The sequence below is a fragment of the Pseudorca crassidens genome, chromosome 3 (assembly GCF_039906515.1).
Source record: "Pseudorca crassidens isolate mPseCra1 chromosome 3, mPseCra1.hap1, whole genome shotgun sequence".
Classification (NCBI taxonomy): domain Eukaryota; kingdom Metazoa; phylum Chordata; class Mammalia; order Artiodactyla; family Delphinidae; genus Pseudorca; species Pseudorca crassidens.
Window position 1 is genome coordinate 46,784,888 of NC_090298.1, and position 22,499 is coordinate 46,807,386.

At 39.0% G+C, this 22,499-nt stretch overlaps 1 protein-coding gene across 13 annotated transcripts in view; it reads right to left on the bottom strand.

Annotated features, from left to right (window-relative positions):
- Positions 1-22,499, bottom strand: part of PDE4D (phosphodiesterase 4D) — a 1,449,034-nt gene that overhangs the window by 575,199 nt on the left and 851,336 nt on the right. The gene's annotated exons all lie outside the window — the stretch shown is intronic.

Consider the following 22,499-nt stretch of genomic DNA (forward strand, 5'->3'; position numbering starts at 1 on the left):
TTTTTTCTATCCATTTAAAAATTTTGAAACATTTAACAATATAATTGATATTCAGCTTTCCAATCCTTTGTAAAATATATTTATAATTTTGATTATTATTCTGTTTTATGTCTTTCTTGCTTTATATCTCCACTGCCACCCACCATGGTAACTGCAAAGTTTTGCTTTGCTTTGCTTTGCTTTGTTGCCACACTTTCTCCAACATCTGAAAAACATAAGGAACACTTATTATAAGCCAAAATTGATCTCATTTACCCCAGGAATACAAAATTTCTCAAATGAGGGTATGAACTGTTACTACAACTCTTGGGCCCTGTTCTTTCTATTAGAATCTAATTTTCTTGCAATATGGGATGGGGAGAGGGAGATGGTGTCTTTCAAATACAAAGACCATATGCCCTTAATATCATCAGCAAAGAGTGCCTCTGGGTCACTTTTACCAGCAGTGAAATTGAGCCTCTTCAGTCACACCATCTGGACCAAAGTGGCATCGTTAAGTGCATCCATTAGTGAGCTGTCTGACCCAGGCCATGAAACAGACTAAATGGAACTAATCCAACAGAAACTCATTAGACTGGTAGGCAGCCCAACTTGGCTATTTTATTGTACTGATAACTAAGATCCAGGCTTTAAAATGAAACAGTGCCTTCTTTCTCAAGGAGAACTATACTCTTTTGACAGAAAGCATATATAAAACTCCTTTCATCAGTGTGAGCCCCAAATCAGCCTGGTGTAAAGGATGTATCTGTATAGCTCCAGCTATGTAAATTGAGCTGAGTTTCTCAAAAGAACGTCATATTAATTGAAACATTAGCATAAGAAACGAATGAGCTTCCTTCCACACAGCATTTAGAACTTTTGGAAATGAGGGGAGAAGGATGAAATAAAGCTAACATTTTTGAGTCCCTTTGATGGGGAAAGGTTTTGTGCACTGAGTTTTACACAAGTTATTTCTTTTAATGTTTGTAATAACCCCATAAAGCTAGTATTAACACCGCCCACTTTATAGGTGAGGAAGCTAAAAAGCCTAGAAGGGGTTAGGTTATTGCTCATGGACCCAGAAAGTAAGTGTCTGAGCTGCGACTGGACTCCCAAACCACTTTGCCCACGGTACTGTGAGAGCAGCCTCATGCTGTGGATTTAGACCTGGCCGGACAGGACTGTGGGGAGGGGTAATTATAGAGAGAGTAGATACAGTGAAAACGATCATGAGCTGTGTAGCTAGTAAGTACCAGACACAATGCTAAACACTTGACTTGCTGCTCTCCATTTAATCATCCAGAAAAGTACCACTAGTCTGTCCATTTTACAGTGAGGAAACCAAAGCCCAGCATAGTTAAGCAAGTCACCCAAGCTTTCACAGCTAGTTAATAAGCCTTATGGGGAGTTCATAATATTTCATTGCTTCTTTTCCCCATACTTATCTTTTTTTTTTTAAATTTATTTCTTACAGAGAGAAAAAACAAGTGACTTGTTTTGCAGTTTACTGATTCCGTACATGTTTGAGAGTTCTATTGCCTTTAATTTAAAAGATAGCCAAAGCTTCCCCCTACCTTTGAGATGCCAGGATGCTATTTGGGGATGTTGGGAAGCACTTTGCTGACGTCCTGCTTATGTCAACAGATATGCATAGAATTAGGCTGCGGTCTGATTGCTAAACCCATCAATGGCTTTCTAAACCGTCATCCAAAACATCTTGTTTTAGTTCCTCCATACGCAAAATTAAAAGAGCTAGGTGCCTTTGTTTAAAAATGCTAATATATGATTTGGCAAAGACATATTTCACATTGTCTCTTTGGCTGGCATTTGGGGGTTTATTTACGTGGCACTGAGTGAGCAACCAGTGCCCAAGCCCCTCCCCTTTCCTATTTATTATCAGGCTACTGCAGTGCAGAGTTGAGACATCTGATCATTTAGATCATTAAAAATCAATCCAATGACCAAACATTTCTGTACATTTCAGAGAAATGACAAAAAGTACTGTATTAGATTGCTATTAACTGGCTCTGAGTTTTCTTTTTACAGCTGCCAGGAAAGTCATTTGGTAAAATTGATTAAACCAGCATGCCAGGGGGAGAGAGGAAAAGAGCAGAGAAATGTAAACACAGTGGGCTGAGAGGGGAGGGTGATGTTTTTCTTGGGAATGAAGTGAGATGTCACTGGGGGAAGGAAGAGGGGGCGGGTAGGAGGAGAAACCTTGCATATAATGAGCATACTATAATTTGGGGTATAAGAGATTCAAGATGGCAGGATAAAAGCAAACAAAATGCAGGAACAGTAGAGGCAGAAAGAATGAAGAACAGGTGAGCTATCCATACGCTTCTAACAGACTGTCTGCATCGGTCACACTGCATGGTTTGACTGAATTAATCCAAGAGACATCACTGGTACCATGGTATGAAACTGATTTGAGGATTTCAATAAACTTTCAATACCAGGAGAAGGTAGGGAAGAGTGCCTAGTTTCCTGCACAGTAGGGTTTATTTCTGTATGAACAATTAACAAAGAAAGGAAAATAAATCGCCCTACTTTTGCTCAATAAAACCAAGAGTGCATAAAAATTCACATATGCTTTCCCCTATTTATTATTATAATGGCCATGCATAATCTCTCCTTCCAAATATGAACTTCCTTCCCCTTAAAAAATTGTATTTTCCCTCTAATATCTTTCAATGATTTCTTGATTAACCCCAAAGGAATACTGGTATATGGAATCAGAGTGCTGACAAGGATGGACTGTAATGTGGGGTTTCTGCAACCATGCCACAATTTCTAATTCCTCCCAGTGTCCTATTTAAAGTCACACTTAGGTCACATAGCTCATCCTTCTATAGAAAGGGGCAGGAAAAAGTATCAAGTATCTATTTGCTCTTATTTGCTATATATTATGTCTGCTAACATTTGAAGTACAACCACCACCTAAACACAAGTGACTTAAAAATAGCACTTAGAACATAAATAAAGCAAATGTTCTGTGGAAGAGTAAATGTACTTCCTTGGATATGGGACATAGAAAATGATTAAGATACAAGACTATTTAACTGCATAGAAGACAAACACTAGTCTAAATGAAGTGACCCCTTAGAGAGAAATTCTAAATTATATTTGCTCTGTGTTGGGTACACTGCTTGGCAGAAGCTGCGATTCAGAAAGCATTTATTTGTAGCCATGGATTTACATGGGGCGTGAGGAGCCTTCTTGAAGGACAGTGCTAGCTAGACTCCAAGATGGTCCTCAATTACCTACCGCCTGGTATGCACACCTTTGTCTCTTCTCCCACACAGTACCAGGGTTCATCATCTGGCAAAAGGTGACAGCATGTCACTTTCAAGATAAGATTAAAAAACACTGTGGCTTCTACCTGTCTTGGGATGTCTCTTTCTCTCTCATCTCTCAGTCTGGGGGATGCAAGCTATCATATTAAATGCAGCCCAATGGAAAGGGCCACACGGCTAGGAACTGAGGTCTTACAACTATATGAGTGACCTTAAAAGCAGATGAGCCTTGAGATGACTGAAGTCCAAGCCAACAACTCAAGAGAGACCCTTAGCAAGAACCACTCACTAATATGGAGGAAACTTGAGCCATTTACATGAATGAAAGTCATACAAATAGAGCTATGTCTTAAGGGGCAGGAGTGGGCAGGGAGAGGGAGAAGCTTATAGAAGCAAAATTTCAAGGAAGGCGGTGTGATCATTACTAGTGCTGTTTACCAACATTCCCAGTTCACCTCCTTCAAGGCACATGGCAGGACTGCACTTCCTTGGTCCCTTGAAGTGTGGTCACCTGACTGACTTTAGCCAAGGAAACTTGAGCAGAAGTGACACATGCCACTTACAGGGGAAAACCACTAAGAACCGGTATGTAGTGTCCTGTGCCACCATGAATGGAAACTTTCCAAATGGTGAAGTTTAGCCATGTCCCTAGGTAAAGAGCAGAACCCCCCTCTCTCCACTACTAATCTATGATGAAAACACAGCATAAATGAGAAATAAACTTATATTGTTTTAAGCAGTTGAGATTTTGGAGTTCTTTCTTGTAGCATGATCTAGACCATCCTCACTAAAACAGAAAGTAAGACTCTGGGTAGGAATTAACTCTAAGAAAATCTAAGAAATCTAGTATGAATAACCAGACTCAGCTATAAAGCCTGGGATTCCAGAAAGTATAGTGATTTTGAGTAGATTGTGGTGATGAGCATATGAACTCTCCCAGTCACAATCTGGAAAGACAAAGGGTTGAGTGTGAGAACTGGAATAACTTTTTTACTAATTTCTTAAAACTTGAGAGTTCAAGAAGAAGCACTGCTGTTTGGCTCCCCTGAGAGAACTAGAAGGGAGGATGCAGTCTCCTTTCTACTGGGCAAGAGAATAATGTGCTGACACCCCCTAGATGGAACAGAGAGCATTAATGGCTAGAACGATCTTGCTGGTGTCTGCTGCCAGGTGCTCTAGAGACTGATGAATGTGGGTTGAGGCCACTGGTAGAGCAGAGGCCAGTACAAAGTGGCATCCTGGGCAGATCCACGCAGGGGCGATTGTCAGCTGCTCCGAAGGGTCTCAGAGATGCTTGAGTAAGAGAGATTATGCAAGTCACTGGGATTCACACTCCAGCAGGTTGGCATAGAGCTACCAAAATTGGAAAATTCATTTTAATGTGACCTAATTTACGCCCATCTGCTAGCAGATCAAACACCAAAAAAACCCCACAAAAACCAATCACTTTGTTATTTGTTTATTATTAATTTGCTTATTACAACAACCCATTCCACATCCACAGTGTCATGTGGCAATATGTGGTTCTACCTTGATCTAGTCTCAGCTTAAGGATTTAAAATTCTTTTGGCAAGAGCTGCATTTTAGCCCAGAACAGTTTAATCTGTCCTCAACTGCACCTATTGTGAGAAACTGCAAAAATAACACTATCACATGGTTATTATTTTAAGATGTAGTAGCTTATAATTTAATGAAAAATGACATGGTACTTGAAGCAAAGATGTTAGTAGTTCAGCTGAATTAAAACTTTAAGTATATGTGCATCAGTCTTTTGGACAGACCTATGCCTCAGAAGCCTATTTAAATACACCTCAATGAAACAAAATCAACAAGGGGTTAAGAGGGGACTATGGGAGGTTTTTAGTGGTGAGGAAATAAAGTAAGTAAGGCTGGAGAGAAGAAGTCAAATGTGATGGCTTTATTTCAAAATAGGAGATCATGCAGAGGGTGGGGAGACAGTGGAGAAAAATGGAAAGCACTGGCTGAAGGATAGGGGCTGGGGGCACAAGGTGTCTTAGAAAGTGGGAAGAAGTGGAACTAGAGGACGAATCTGAATGTCCTTACACAGGATTCGCACACAGGGCTTCCTCAAACACTTCAAGGACTGAAACTGAACCTTCAGGGTAGCTTTTCATGACAACCTGGTCGGTGGCCCTGTTGTTCTCCCCACAAGCACCCTTCCATTCTTCCTTCAAGCACCCATCACAATCTGCACTTATATACTCATTTGTCTGTCTACGTGTCTGTCTCCCTCACTAGGACAGAAGCTGCATGAGGGCAGGGATCGTATCTGTCACTGCTGTGTACACTTTCTAACACAGTGCCCGGTACACAGTAGATGTGTCAGAAATATCTGTGGATTGAACAAGTCAGGATAGGCACAAGAACAAATTTAAGATTATCTATCTTCATTGATTATAATTCCAATACTGAAATTGTCCTGACCTCTCTTGGCCTACCTGCTGTTCTCACTTACATGGAGTCCTAGAATGAATTACTGCTCAGTAGTCCTTATACCTTTGTAAGGTCTCATTGATATTTGGGGGTTTTCAATCTATTTTGGATGATACAGCAGCTAGATCTATCCACATCACTAAACCCAATCAGCCAGACTGTCATTCTTACTCTGATGCTATTTAGAATGTGCAATGAACCACTGGATTCCACTTCCTAAAAACTAATATCCCTAGAGCCTTTGCTCTATTATTTCATCAATGCTCCCGAGGTCAAAAATTATGATTTCCTCTTTCCTGAACAGCACAATGTCTCATTAAAACTTCTTCCCATAAGCTTGGGTATTTCTTTAGAAATGCAAGGAAGTTTCAAGGATCATGAAGGACCTTTGGTTCGATACATGCTATATTTAGTGCTTTGAGAGTAACAGCACAGTCAAGTTGACTAATGACCTAGAAACAATTAATTCAATATAATTCTGGTTTCTTGACTGACAGTGGGTTTTTCTTAGATTTGAAGAAAAAACAGTGTTTGATCAAGCTTTTAAAAATGCATGTTCTCATAACTTTTTTTGACATATTCCAACAACCAAGTTGGATTATTACATTTACATATGACTATGAGCAAGTCTGACAATTTAATAATGCATATTTTTATATTTCCTGCTTCTACTTAAGGAGTGAAAGATGGGCAGGAATCATTCATTCTTCTTTAATTCAGCAAATAGTTCTTGACTGCCCCATGTTCTAGGAACTACTCTAGAAGTTGGGAATATAGTAGTGAGCTATAAAATAGACTAGGGCCTTCTTTCTACTTGGGGAAGGAGAGGCAGAAAATAAAATGAATAAGCAAAATCTATACAGTTATTTATATGGTGATGAGTTCTAAGGAGAAAATTTTAAAAAGGAAGTGGCACGGAGAGTTCCAGGAACAGGAATTGTATGGATATAATTATTAAAGAGGATGGACAGGAAAGGCCTCACTAAGAAGATATTTGCATAAAGAACGAGAGAAGTAAGGAAGTAAAACAAGGGGATAATGGAAGATACAGTTTCTGGTCTGAAGTAATGGAAAGTATAAAGCCCCCAAAGCAGGACTGTACTTGGAGAGTTGGAAGAACAGGAGGGAATCAGTATGACTGGATCACAGCGGGAGGAGTTGGAACTGAATCAGAGGTAATAGGAACCCACGGGTAGTAGGCTGTTATAAGGATTTTAACTTTGATAAAGATCAGAGGTCACTGAAAGGTTCTGAGCGAAGGAGTGACCTGACACAACCTAGGTTCAGCAGTGCCACTCTACTGATGTGTGGAGGGCAGACTGAAGTGGGCACGGGGGAAGTAGGGATGCAGGTGCAGAGGTGGCTGGTGACAAAGATTGATGGCCAGGACCACGCTGGGAGCAGTGGAGGTGGTGAGAAGTGGTCAGATTCTGGGTTATATTCTGCGGGACAGCTGGCTGGATTTGCTGATTGGACTGGATGGGGGGAGGGTGGTGAGAAACAGAGAGGAGGCCAAGATCATTGCAAAGCTTGGCCTGAGATGGGAAGCATGTAGCAGAAGCCGGTTTGGTAAGAAAGAACAAGACTTTGGTTATGGGCGAGTTATTTTGCAGATACATGGTAGACATCCGAGTGGAAATGGTGGGTAGGCAGTTGAATATTAAAGTCTGTATTCAGGGGAGAAGTCCAGGTGGGTGGTAGAAATTTGACAATGGCATATAGACATTAAAGTTGTATGATTACATGAGATCAGGTAGGAGATATGTAGAAAGAGGACAGAAGAGGCCACAGGCTAAGCTTGAGACACATCAACGGTAACAATTTGAGGAGCTCAAGAGAAAGCGGCAAAGGAGGATGAGAATGAATAACCAAAGTAGAAAGGAACACCAGGAGGATGAGATGCCCTGAAACCCTAGTGAAGGTAGTATTTCTTCTCTGAATGGTCCGGAGCGTCAGTGTGGAGACATCTGCTTTGTAAGTTTTATTCAGTCACAGGCTTCACATGCCAAAAAACTTTCACCAGGATGGCCATTTAACTTAGTTGTATATTTTGGGGAGTCAAGCAGCTGACGAAAAAGAAACAATAAAGGAAGGAAGAAACGCCAGAAATTATGAAATCTGCAAGATTAACTGATTATAAGTCAGTTCATCAAAATGAAACTCTCTTAAGAACACCATCAAATTATGTTAACAATGTTACACAATGGAGACTATCTTAATCTTTGGCTCAGTTTTTAAAAAATGAATGATCTGAATTACAGTTTATTAAGGGAGAAAAATATTCTCCACTCACATTTTGCAGCACACTTGTGTAAGTTAAACTTATTTCCAGGCAACTACATAATTTAAATAAGTTCTGGCCCATTTAGTTTCTGCCCTGATGGAATTGACCTGACCATGGGGTATACGTTAAGTTCAAAAAACACTCTGAGCTTATGTTACCCCATAGGAAAAGGCCATTTTAAAATGCAAATATGTGGAATTAGGAAGGAAGAGAATCATGCTGGAGCAAGCATCTTATTTTTGGAGAAAAACTGGAACGGAATTTTATGGCAATTATAATATTCATGCTTTGTGTTATAATAGGAATTACGGTTTGGTTTGGTTTGGTTTTTACTAACAATCCAAGTCAAAGATTTCTTTCAAGTGTGGGAAAGATGAATGTAAAGGTAAAATAGAGCTACATGGGATATATGCAGCACTGCTTTTATCAGTGAACACAATCACAGCTCAGAGCTATCACAAGGTACATATTATTGCAACTACAGCAACAACTTTCAAAGTTACATATAATTCCATCTTCCCTTTTGAAAAATGGAGATTGCAACACCAGACCTATTTACTTAATCAGATGAGATTAAATTTTAAAGCATTTTTTAAATGACAGAATATTAAAGAATGTCAAAGGATTCCTTTGACATAGGAATAACTTCCTTTTTAATGAGTAAAAATTTAAGAAGTGCCAATTGTTTCTGTTACTTAGAAGGGACTTAACTTTAAGTCTATAGGTCCTCAGGCCACTGTGCAGATACTCAAATTAAATTATTCAAAATGTGGCTTTCAGATATTTTTAATGTTGAATATTCTTGTTCTAGCCCTGTACTTGTTATTGGGATGCGATTAGTAACGTGAATGTTAGACTAGCATTTGGAGTGTAGAAATTTTGAATCCACTCCAAGGTTTCCTAGGGTGTTATTAGACAAAATGAAACTGTGCCCCCATTATGTTTGAATTCTGCGTATTCCTGGTACACCCTGACTTTCTGGTTCAGAGATAAATGCCTTAAATGGCCTCATAAACTTTAAGGTTTCTCGGACATCCAATATCTCCCTATGACATTTTGATGAGTCTAGTGTAAATGAATCATAAGCACATGGATTAAATTCCACAGGAACAACTTAAGGCGATGAGACACATTAGGGAAAGTGTTTTGGCAAAGAGTCAAATATACTTTGCTGACCCCTCAATATCTTCAGGATACTCAGAAGACATAGACTCAGCCAGCATATTCAAAACAAGATAAAAGTGACCAAAAGTACCCACGTTTGCTTGAACCTCACCAGTCTTCCTGTTCCCTTCAATTGTGAGGAAACGAAGCTCTTCAAACATCACAGTTCACGCTGCAGTCTCCGTGACCCAAGATAATCTGACATCCTGGTTTTGCTGTAGGCTTATTTTGAACATGACCCTAGTAAGTTTAAAATTCATTAGACTGCCTACCTTACACTCTTGACTAGCTAGTTAGCTAGACAGAAATGAGTTTATACCAAAAGAGGACTATCTTGTGAATTAAACTGGGTTCTCTCCCCGAAATATTTAAAGCTTTGTAAAATATCTCCAACTTTTTATGAAGTTCTTTTTTCCTCCCTGATTCCTTAAATCTACATTCAGTGAAAAATGATTATTTATTTATGCTTGATCCATTCAGAATCAATTGAGAATTTGACTGAGGTATCGTGAAATACCTTACGTGTGTAACGATCTTATAATGAGAGAGAATTAGTACTTGAAAGGCCTAGGAAAGGATCTAGTTTACACCAATCTCATTTAACCCAGTCTTTAGCAAAGTATAGGAAGTTTCCAATATACTTAGTAAATTATCACAGAAGTCCTTAAAATGGCCTTCCAAGGCCTACGAAAAGTATATTTTATGTAAGTGTCCACAATCTGTCTGAAGAGCAAAACCAAGCAATAAGGCCCTCTAATTTCTACTGCAAGTCAAACATGTTTGCTAACATACTGGGTTTGTTTGGTTTTTTTAATATTTTAGACTATAATTTACAATGGAATTTCAAAAATGCAGTCATTTCCACCCATCTGATTCTTATTTTACTTTACATTCAAACCAGTTGTTTTTCCATTTTGAAGAATTCAGCACAGTATTGTGGTGTTTCAGCACTTTCTTTCCGTTTTGAAAATGAGCCAAGTATTGGTGTGGTCAGATCTGTGACTCCTCAAACCATTAGAAATTATAACTGTGTGATAAATATAATATAGCAATTTTCCAAATTGGCAACTCATACTGAATTTAAGAATAGGAGCCACCTATAAAAAAAAAAAAGCTATTTCTAAGTCACCAGAGTCTCTACAATAGTGTAATGCCTACTAGCAATTCTCCCAAACCATGGAATGGTCACTGGCCCTTGTCTTTTCAAATCTTATTCGTGAAAATGAAAGTAAACCGCTGAAGTTAATCTAAAATTTAATATTCTGGCAAGTTGCACACAGAATTGCTTCTGTGGTTTTTGGTATAAAGCTGCTCCCATGGAGATTACAGTTCTCCTTTTTTTTCTACTCTATGCATTTCAAGAGCTAAAATTAATGTGGGAAAGGCTTCTTGTAGATATATATTCCAACAAAGATAATCAAGTGTTTAACTTATCAGTGTATTACTTAGATCTAATAATGATACATCTATCCAAGATTTTAAAGTATTTGATAATACAGGAACATAATATTTCATATTTTCTGTTATTTTCTTTTTTTAAACTATCCATCAATTTTCTTATTTCCAATTGTTGAGGGTACAGATTGTCTTATTTGCTATCAACATTACGACTAAAAATATATCTATCCTCGGGGCTTCCCTGGTGGCTCAGTGGTTGAGAGTCCACCTGCCGATGCAGGGGACACGGGTTCGTGCCCCAGTCCGGGAAGATCCCACATGCCGCGGAGCGGCTAGGCCCGTGAGCCATGGCCGCTGAGCCTGCGCGTCCGGAGCCTGTGCCCCGCACCGGGAGAGGCCACAACAGTGAGAGGCCCGCGTACTGAAAAAAAAAAAAAAAATCTATCCTCCAACATTTCTAAATTTTCAACAAGTAGATTTCCAACCTTTCTCTGGGTAAATTGGATACAGAGAGAGTTGCTGTGGCTGAGGATCTCCAGCTGTGCAGAGCACAACTTGGAAACCAGTGCTGCAGCCCTGTATAATAAAAGTTATTTACTTACTTCTCTTCCACGATCACCACAATAAACATTATACTATAATGTGGACTCAAATAGAAGATGAAAAGCTAGTACTGACCTATTACATGAATCTGACAATGATAGCGCATGAGTAAAGTGAAGAGTCTGACAACACTTCATTAATTTCCACTTGCTATGAATTGAACTGTATCTCCCCCAAACTCATATGTTAAATTCCAAAGCCCCTCTCCAGTGCCTAAGGATGTGACATTATTTGGAAGAGTGTCGTTTCAGGTTTAATCAGGAGGAGGACATACTGGAGTAGTGTGGGCCCCCAATCCAACATTCCTGGTGTTCTTATAAAACGAACGCCATGTAAAGAGACAGATGTGCAAACAGGGAGAATGCACGGGAAGACTGAAGTTGTGTGCCAAAAGCTAGGAAGGAGTCCTTTCCCAGTGTCTTCAGAGGGGGCAGTCTCCGCTGACACCTTGAGCTTGGACTTCTCGCAGCAAGCACTGTGAAACAATACATTTCTGCTCTTTAAACTACTCAGCCTGCGGTACTTTGTTACAGCCGCCCTGGTAAACGAATACACCACCCAACCTCAGTTTCCTGCATTCTGGCTTCAACCCCTACCACACCAGTGAGACTCTTTCCTCTAAGCATAACCTCTTTTCAAGACCAGTCAGCTCATTCTACTTGTAGCTTCTGACCTGTTGACCACTCCTCTGGAGAGCTCACTCTCCCATTACTTTCTGAATTGTTTTTTTACTAACATTTCTGAGAACTGTTTTACTAACATTTCTGAATATTCCTTCTCATTTCATTCCTTCAATAGACATTGAGAGTTTGCTGTGTGTCATGCAAACAAGCAAACAAACAAACAAACAAAACAAAAACTCTATGATGAATAAGAGGAGTCTCTGTACTCAAGAAACATAAAGTCAGGTGGGAGAGAGAAGTAAATCAATGAGTGGAGTACAGCCTTATACTCTAAGAATAGAAGTCTTGAACTATAAGGATAGGAAGCTCTTCTAAGCCCATCATGCGGGGTTAGGCAAAGATCCTTTTAGAAAGTGATATATGAACTAGAACAGTAAGAAGGGTTACCAAGGCAGGGGTGGAAAGTGGGAGACCCGGGCCGAGGGAAAGAGGACACTCTAGGCAAAAGGAGTAATAAAGGCTTAGGGAAAAACTGTGTGCAGAATGGAGGGGGGCCCTGACCGGAGAAGACAGCAGGGGTCAGATTCTGATAGGTCATATATGTCGTGTTACAAAGTTTCGACTTGATTCTAAAGGCATCAGATAGTCATAGAACTTTTAAGCAGAAAACATACAGAATCATATTTACCTTTAAGAAATAAATATACTGAGTGTTGTATGAGGAATAGATGGGTGGAAATAAGCCAAAGTGAGAGCTGAGAGAACAGTTAGGGGGTGGTTTTAGTATTTCAGAAGAGAGACGATAGTGGCTTAGCCTAAGGTAGTGTCTATGAGTGTGGAAAACAGTGGACAAGACATGGGGGATGAAGGAGAGAAAAAATTCAGAAGCAATGACCACATTTCTGGCTTGTAAAATTTGGTGAAGTCTGGCATCATTCACTAAGATAGCAACACAGGGGAAGGAACAGATCTGGATGTGAAGAGGACGGGTCAAAGGCAGGAAGGCAGTCGTAGATACACTGAGTTTGGAGACCCTGTGTAGACATATCTAGAAAACAAACCTCGGGCCCAAGGGAAAAATCCAGATGAAAAATTGGGAGACGGGCTGGATGCCCGTGGAGGCATGGGTGAGAATAACAGGCTCAGGCTGGTTGTCAAGGCTGGCTGCACATCAGAACCACCTGTGCAGTTGCTGAAAAATGCAGGTGCCTGGGCCCCACCCCATAGGAACTGATTCAGATGGTTAGCAGAGGAAACAGGCTGCTGTGTTTGCACAGGTTTTGCAGGTGTTTTGGATGCATGACCACTGCAGAGCGCCTCTGGGATAAGGCATGAGGACAGAACAGACTGAGGACAAAACCCAGAAGAACACTGGGGTCTGAACAAAGGATGAAGAAACCTCAGAGAAGACTGACAAACTGAGGTGAAGAACTGGGAGTACATGCAGGAAGAGACTGGTTAAGAACAGAGAGGGGTCAAGACGCTACTAATAGTCTTGAAGTGTGTCCGAGTGAAATGCTGACTGAGAACACACCGGGACCTAGTGCTAAAAATTTCAGTATCTTTGGTGGAGGAAAATGCAAGAATGGGGGTCAGAATGTAAAATCCTCTGGGTGTGAAAGGGAGGAAAGAATTAGGCAAAGGGGGAAAAGAGGGCCAACGAAAGTCTGTTTTTTCATTGTTTTTGTTGTTTCATCATTTTGTTTTGTTTTTTGAAGAGAGTGTTTTGAGCTTGTTCATCTTTTTTTCCAGCTTTACTGAGGTATAATTGACAAATAAAAATGGTACATATTTAGGGTGTACAACGTGATGTTTTGATATATGTAAACACTGAAATGATTACCATAATCAAGCTAATTAACATATCCAACAGTTCACATGCTTACCATTTTTGTGTGTGGTGAGAATGCAAGAGATATACTCGCTTAGCAAATTTCGAGTTTACAGTACATTAGTATTAACTACAGTCACCATACTGCATGTTACGTCTCCACGATTAATTCTTCTTATAACTGAAAAAGACTGTACCCTTTGATCAATATCTTTCCCTACCCCCCAGCCTCTGTTACTATGAGTTCAACCCTTACCTTTTTTTTTTTTTTAGATTCCACATATAAGTGAGATCATGTAGTACTTGTCTTTCTGCATCTGGCTTTTTTCACTTAGCATGATGTACTCCAGGTTTATCCATGTTGTCATGGAGGTTGATGTTAAAGAACCAATATATGGAGAAAGCCAGTGATACAAGAAGAGTGACAGGTGAAAGAGCAAGTCCACTAAAGAGGCAGAGGGAGTAGGATTCAAGGCACGGGGGTAGGATTTTTCCTAGGAAGGGAAGGGGCCTTGCGTGGAGAAATGGAGACAAGGCCAACTATGAAAACAAATGGATGCTTTGGTAGCATTGAGGCTCCCTCCAGCTGAGACAAGAGACTATAACTTTGCTGTGGCACCACTGTATGTGATTGTGATTTCCTCTGGAAACACTAGGGATAAAAATGGGGAGAGTGCACAGGTAAATTAATCCTGACTTTGAACTTCTTATTTGGGTATAGCAGAACAACAGTGAAGGCTTTAGCAAGAGAGCAGTTGAAATATCAGACTACTGGGTCTTCAATGTAATGAGAGGTGCTAGAAAGAAAGGAAGCTACGTTGAGGGTGTGGGATGTTTAAGATTTTAAGGTTGGTTGGAGCAGTTCTGGACGATCACAAGGTTTGAGAGTGGCCATGGGGCTATGTGGTCAGAGTAGAACCAAAGTCAAGGTCAATGGATCTGAGGAAAGTGATGATTAGAGAATAAGGCTGTGGTTCTCATTCTTGGTTGCTCACCAGAATCACTTGGGGAGCTAGAAAAACTCTCAATACACAGGCCCAGGTGAAATCAGAATCTCTGTGGACAGGACCAAAGCATGAATATTTTTTAAAGGTACAAAGGTTGAGAACCACAGAGCTCAGTTGCTGCCTGTTTTGTCTAACTGGATTCCAAAGTCACTCAAGATGGAAAATTATAAGGATATTTTTGGTTTTAGAACTCTTACTGAAGAAAACATTAAGGGAGATGAAGGGAATGGCAAAATAGCCAGCATGGGAAGCAACAGAGAATTTCAAACCCTCTTCGATATGCTGTGGTTTGTATTAAAAGATAAATCGAAGTAGGATTGTGCTGTCAGACTTCTTTCTTACAGGAACCTAGAAAAACACTCAAAACCCTCATTCCCTCTATTTTCCCCATAGAATTGGAGTTCAAACATATCCCTACTTTCTTTTTAACAGTTCAATCAGGCCAGGTTAGAGATATAGGCCTATAGAACACTCCCAGACTCAACTCTGCAATAATTTCCCTCCTCGACTTCAGATTGGTGTCTTCAGTTTCTTAGACTGGGGCCTGCCCTTGCTAATTTTTCAACCACAACCCAGCCCCAGAGATTAAAGAATTGATTAGACCCCTTGCAGAGGTTATGGATTAACATTACTCTTTGTCTTATGAATAAAAGCTCAAAATTGGCAGATATTCTTAGTGATTCCTGGAGAGAACGCCTTCATCTATCTGGGATGCAATGAATAAGAAGCCAGCTGAATTCCACCTTGGTGACCTCAGTATCCTGGAATTATAGGTTTGCATAGAAGTTCACCCAGGTGAAGGTTTTAAATATTATCAGAAAGCAAATTTGATAGGTCCATAAATGATGCTTCAGCTTACCCAAACAGCAAAATAATGACTGGATATTCTTGGCACTGTGGCTAATTCCTCGTAGTTTCTAGCTGATTAAATCTGAGGGACATTTCTACTGCCTGTTCTCCCTCCTGCAGTGACAGAGCCCCAGGACTTTACCCTGAGATGTCTACGGTTGAAAAAAGATCATGGTTATAAATAAAAGCACTCATAACATTGTCCCTAGCAAGTCTGGCTTTTACTATATCAAGAGTTCCTCAGATTCAGGTATCTAAATAATTCTACTTGATTTTTTTCCTACATAATATATCAGCAAAGAATAAAGAGATGTTGCTAAATTAGGCTGCATAATACTGAGAGTCAAACTCAATTTTCTGTACCCAAGAAACAAGCAGCATTTGAGAGGTGGACTCCAATAAATAACAACCATGACTTCAATGCGTTCGATGTGTATCACTTTACAGTTGAGAATATCTATATATTGTAGTTTATGTTTTCATATATCTTATTTCATCTGATCTTTACAACCATGGGGACAAGTATTGCCTCTTTTAAAAGACAGTGACATATGAATAGGTGAAGCACAGAGGATTTTTAGGGCATTGGAAATACTATGATATTATAATGATGGCTCTGTGTCATTATACATTTATCCAAATCCACAGAATGTACAACACCAAGAGTGATCACTAAGGTAAAGTATGGACTTCGGGTGATTAGAGTGTGTTGATGTAGGTTCATTCTTGGTGAAAAATGTACCACTCTGGCTAGTGGTGTTGATAAAGGGGCAGGCTGTGAACATGTAGGGGCAGGAGGTATGTGGGAAATCTCTGTACTTCCCTCTCAATTTGTTGTAAATCTAAAACTGGTCTTAAAAATAGTGACCAAAAAAAAACACAAAACTGACCTATGGCTTCAAAAGATAAAACGTGGCTGAAGTTAAATCTGAAATTAAGTGGCATAGTAGACTCCAAGTTCAAAATCAGATATTTTGACTCAGAGAATAGAATTCCTTCTACTACACTGTTTTTATATAAATAGATATGTATACACACACACACACACACATATAACAATATATGTAAATGCATACATGTATGTTTTAAGAGAAAACAAACATAATTCCAGGAAAAAAAGTGTTATGGTAGCTGTCAATAACCATGTGAGACAAATTTTTAAAACCTTAATTCTAATTTACTGTAAAAAGGCATGCCAGAGTTATTATGACATCGAAAAACGAAACAAGCAAAAAGCAGAACAAAATCAACAACAACAACAAAAATTCAGCTCTCATCTGACATGCCTCTCTGTTGAGACGGGTACTTCGTAGCCCATCGACATTCAAGTTCAGATCTCCATTCAAGTTCAGATCTCCAGTCTGAAGATATTGGCTACCTTGATGTATGGCTGTTGTTATCTTAATTATCACAATGGCTTTTCCTTTGTTTTGGACACATTTCTAGCTCTCTCCCTTTCATCCAATCTTAAGGAAGCCATGTTGTAGTTGTCAAAGCCAGGTATTTGCTCAACACTGCGGTTTTGTACTTTAGAATGACTGGGGTTACTAGCCTGAGACTCACCATCAACCCAGTTCTCAGTCAGCAGAAGGTCTAAGAATCTAGAATCAGAATCTGAGAGTCCAGAACCTGAGAAAGTACTTTAAACTGTTGCCAATACACCATTACTCCAAAGTTCCAAATGGTGTCTTGGGGCTAGTACTTACTAAATTTAGCTCATTTCCCATGATCACCATCACTCTCCAATCTTCCTGTTAATCCTGATGCTTCATCTCAGTGATCACTATCCCAGATGAAAACCCCTTTGGCTTTGTTCTTACTGCATTCCATTGACATTAAGATGCCACTGATTGTGAGATGCATCATCAATTTGCTAACAGTTTTTTTCAGGAGAAAAAATAAACCCTACCTTCTGAAATGACCACATCGATTGTATGACTCATCCTGATTTCAGAAATGGTATAATAATAAAACAATATTTCAAATGGTCAAAATACAGAATGTCCTTGCTCATATCCTCATTCAGCATAGTTTTCTTCTGCTCCAGCATTTTCTGTAAGACTAGACTCTCACTTCCACTGTACTTCCAATACGGTGCTATCCATTAGAATTTTCTACAGTGACAGAAATGTTCTAAAATCTCTGCTGTCTACATGTGGCTGTTAAACATTTGAAATGTGGCTAGTGTAACTGAAGAAATAAATATTTTTCTTTTATTTTAACTTAATATGTAAATGGCCATATGTGTCTAGTGGCTACTGTATTGGTTAGCACAGTTCTAGAATCCCAGATCTAGTATCCTGAGGCTCCATTAAATGGGCACTACTTCTCCCGCAGTTCTTAAAAATGGACTTTATTTATGTTTCTCACATTACTGGAACCTGAGGAGGGGTTAACAATTGCTGGTTCTCCATTGCCCTTCTGGTCTGCCATTCGAACAGCTTCTTTCAACTAACCCAGCCTGCTCTGGAGTCCATATCACCTTCTATTTCCTGATAGCCAGAACTCCTTTCACCAGTTGTATAAGACTCTTATCCTTCTGTCCTAGCTTGTACTGTTACCCTCAATACAATTTTAATCATGGTGACAATTTCTTCGTATTCATTTCCACCTCACTTTGGAAAGCCAAAGTCATGGAGATGGTCACCTCCAACTCTGCCTTCCGATACTTTAAGCTCTGCAGTTCCCCCTCCATCTCCAAGACATAAAACACTATCACAATTTGCATCTCTAATGAAATCTGTTATTTTCCTATTTAAACTTCCTAGCTCACTCTGAACTTGATATCTACCTTCATGAGAATAACCAGATTCCCCAGAGCTCCTATCTCTGACTTTTTATAAACCTCGATGCCCATTGCTTTCTCTGTACATTTCAGGCTGTTAAGTATTATTATTATTATTAACCACATTAACTGGATGTTCCATGAATAGTGCTATTTACTTTTACCAGGAGTTCAGTGCCAGGAGAGGAGTCCTATTATTCAACAATCTAGTAAAGAGCATTATATTATTTTTCAGTCCCCAATCTTACCTCATTTTCCTTTACTGTCAGTAGAAAATAATAATAATAGCTAACATTTCTAAACATTTATAATGTGGTAGGTACTATTCTAAGCATGATATATGTGTTACATCATTTAATATTCACATGGGCTGTGTTCTTTTGGCCCTACTATTTTTTGTCACTTTAGAGAAGAAGAAATATATATAAAATGGTCTCAATAAAATGAAAGGATAGAAGCTACTTTACATGAACTGGCTTAACATCGCTCATGTGAAACCACTACTCGTCCTCTTTCCTTTTCCTGTAAAGGAGAAAAAAGGTTTCCCCTTTCCAAAGTAAATCAATCCATTCATGCTCTTAATTCTACCTTTGAGGATCTTTCTCTTGACTCCATCCACACTTTCATCCTTCGGCACCTTCTCTTTCTCTTTCTTTGGCACATTCATTTCTCTCCCTTCCTTCACATGCCTCTGTCCCTACTCACAGAGTGTCTTTCCACTCAACCTACAAATTCTCATTTAAAACCCAAAAATTCCTCTCTCAAATTTGCCTAATTTTTTCTCCAGTCTCCTCCCTTTCCTTTCTTACCCCTTCAAACTTTGTGAAACTGTGGCGGGGAAGTGCGGTACAGTGCAAAGCATGACCCCAAGCAGTGGTGAGGTAGGAAGCCATGGATGTATTGTGGCACAAATATAGTAGCATTCGGCTTTCATATGCAGCAAACTAAAATATCCAGACGGATTGATGCATAGAGGTATTATATGGCCTCTGCCTCTGGATCCAACCATCAAGATATTTAGCCTGTGTCTTAAAGTTAAGAATTACTTCATATAATTTTTCAATTACCTGGGCATTTCTTCATTTTACCTGGTAGTTCTTCATTTCGCAAATGATAAAACTCTCAGCATGCATTTAAGCCCTTACAATCTGATTTCTGTCTGTATCAGTTCTTATCCCTTTATTTCAATTCCTAAGAGATCATCATTTGACCAAATTTGATGGCTGTATTATTTGTCTTAGCATTTAAATATAAAGTGATGAGTCACCCCAACATTCACTCTATTTTATGTTCTTTCTATTGTTTAAATTAACTGACAAGAATTGTACATCTTAATGCAGAATTCTAAGATAGCCCCCATTACCATCAGCCCTGGTATTACCCAATGATTATATTAAGTTACATGGAAAAAGAAATTTTTGTGGCTGTAATTAAGGTTACTAGTCAGTTGACATTATGATAGAGAAATTTTCCAGAGTGTCTAAATTTGTGAGATCTTTGAAAGGAGATAGTTTTCTTTGGCTGGAAGAAATAGAGAAAGTCAGAGAGATTAGAAATGTGTGAAGGATTCAACAGGAGGGAGGTTCTCCAATGCTGAGATGGAGATGACCAATGGGGCAAGAACCTGAGTGGCCTCTAGAAGGCCAGAGGAATCCCTGGCCAACAGACAGCAAGAAAAGAGGGACTTCAGTCCTATAACTGCAAGGAACTGAATTTTTCCAATGACAGGAATGAGTTTGGAAGGTGACCCTGAGCTCCAGATAAGAAACAGCTAGCCAGCACCTTGATTTCAGCCTTGTGAGACTCTGAGCAATTAACCCAGCCTTGCCAACCAGGATTTCTGATCTAAGAACTGTGAGATGTTATAGAAAAGAAAGAAGGAAATGGGTGTTGTTTTAAGCTACTAAGTTTGTGGTAATTTATTATGCAGCAATGAAAAATAAACACAGCCAAAAGCATCTGGATAATATATTGCTGCATCTTTTGTATCCATAGACAAGAGGAAGGAGTATCTCATAGCTTTGAAACATTAATTTGTATATTTTCTTTTAAAATAAAGTCTCACTTCAGGTTAAGTTGAAAAACAAAGGGATTTTGGCAACAGTCTCTTTAAAAAAATCAGCTGGACTACTATATCAATCACAGATTCCTTAGAACATTCCAAAATAAGGTAATTTATTTAACTAATGGCTAGTGTCCTAATTTGTATTAAAATAATGTTTGTTGAATTCTATAAAGTCACAGTTGGATTCTGAAGTATTCAATGGGATGAGCTTCCATATCTCAAACACTCAAATAAATAATTTCTATTAGAAAATTAGATAGGCAAAACAAATCAGTAATGGGGAATGATGGATTTTGTTATTTACTGGCTGTTACATTACAGAACAAATGGGTGACTTAACTAGCTTCTTAATTTGGAGATTTTAATTATATAAATTTTGGTTAAACAAACTGAAAGTCTGTGGTTTGTGAACATAGAAACAAAGGTTTTTTATAAAAGAAACTTCTAAACTAAGATAAAAACACTATAAAAACATTAGTATTTTAATGGTGAAAGGATGAGCATTATTTTGTTTAGCTTTCATTGGTAAAAGCATATTAAGAACCAAATCTTGTCACAAGTCATTTGCAGCATGAGAATAAATATTCTGATTAAATAAATTAAGGTAATAACCTTAATGAGCAGTGAACTAAAATACCAAAATGCAGTGATGAGTGGAGACATTTTGAGAGCCTGTGAAGTATATGCTTCTATTGCTTCCTGTTCCTAAAACATAAATAAGATCTTTAGTCTACATCTTAAGAATTATTCCTTATAAATATTTTCCAACTTTGCTTTTTTTTTAGTGCTACAATCCACAAATGGTAAAGCTTCTGCTTCTTTTGAAAAACAGTCCAATAGACCCATTATAAAGTTTTATATTTTGCCTTTAATTTTTCACATTTCCCTTGTTCAGTTGCTTGAGAACAGTCTGCTCTACAACCACATTTAGGTGATTAAAAACTCAGTTACGTACTAAGAGTCTAGCCCCTCCAGCAGTGTTTTTCATTCTCTAGGATAAATATGCCTGGCTCACTTGAGGCAAGCAACGTTTCTCAGGAATTAAGTAATTCATTAAACTGGATGGTGATGAGTTTGGTCAGATCAATGCCATTACAGTAGGGAATACGCGGAGACCACCTATTCTTTTCAGGAAAGTCACCAAGCAGGTGGCGTGGATATTTTGCTACTGTTCAACTGAGGATTAACTGACAAAAACAAATTATTTTAAAAATCTAGGATTTCTTTTCCAAATAGGAGGATATTCTAAGTTCATTGTCATATACATTTAATATTTTATTCTTATCCAGGCACTGCATTTTATATAAACAATATGCTTTCTATTGCTTTCTAACTGCATTTTTCATGAATTATGCCCTCCCTCCCTCTCCATCTTTTTATTTAACAGGTAACATCACTGAATCCATCCTTAAGGAATATAGTCTGGGATTCAGAAATGTATTTGAAGGTGTGCTACTGACCTGAAGTATCAGACAGATTTTTATATGAAGCCAAAAGAGTTTTCATAAAACTTTTTGGTACAGATTGTTATTCATAGCAGAGGCTGAACAGGGCTGGTGAAAACCTGCATACTTCCTGGGGCTGCGGGAAGAACTGAGCCCACGCACAGATACCTGCTGGCTCCTGGCTAGCCACACCTGTGCCTGCATCCATTTGCTTGTTAAGCAAAGAGATAGCCCTGTTCTGTGTCCTTAAAGATTTTGTTTCTCAAAGAGCCATTTGTAAGTTTCATAAGCCAGAGTCTGTAGATTAATTATCTACACTTACCTCTTACTCATCTGAATAGCAAAGAGGAAAGGAATTAAAAGTAAAAATTGCTGTGGCACAATCCACAGCAATTATGTTAATGCGATTCTCAAGACAATCCCTTTAGAGCTTTTTAAATCTTCAAGTTATATATTTTGATTTAATAACTGAAGAAAAGAATGTTTGCAATATACCTGTACCATAAGGAAGAAAAGAGGAGCTGTTCAGTGACAGGAGAGAGCTACGACGCAGGGCAGTGTGGTCAGATTCTGTCAGGCAGCACTGGCTCAGTTCTGCATTGTCTCTGATACCCTCATCTATGCATCCATGGTTCTCTCTCCATGTCTGGCAATGTCCAATAGGATGCTCTGCAATAATGAAGATGTTCTATATCTGCACTGCCCATTATACGATG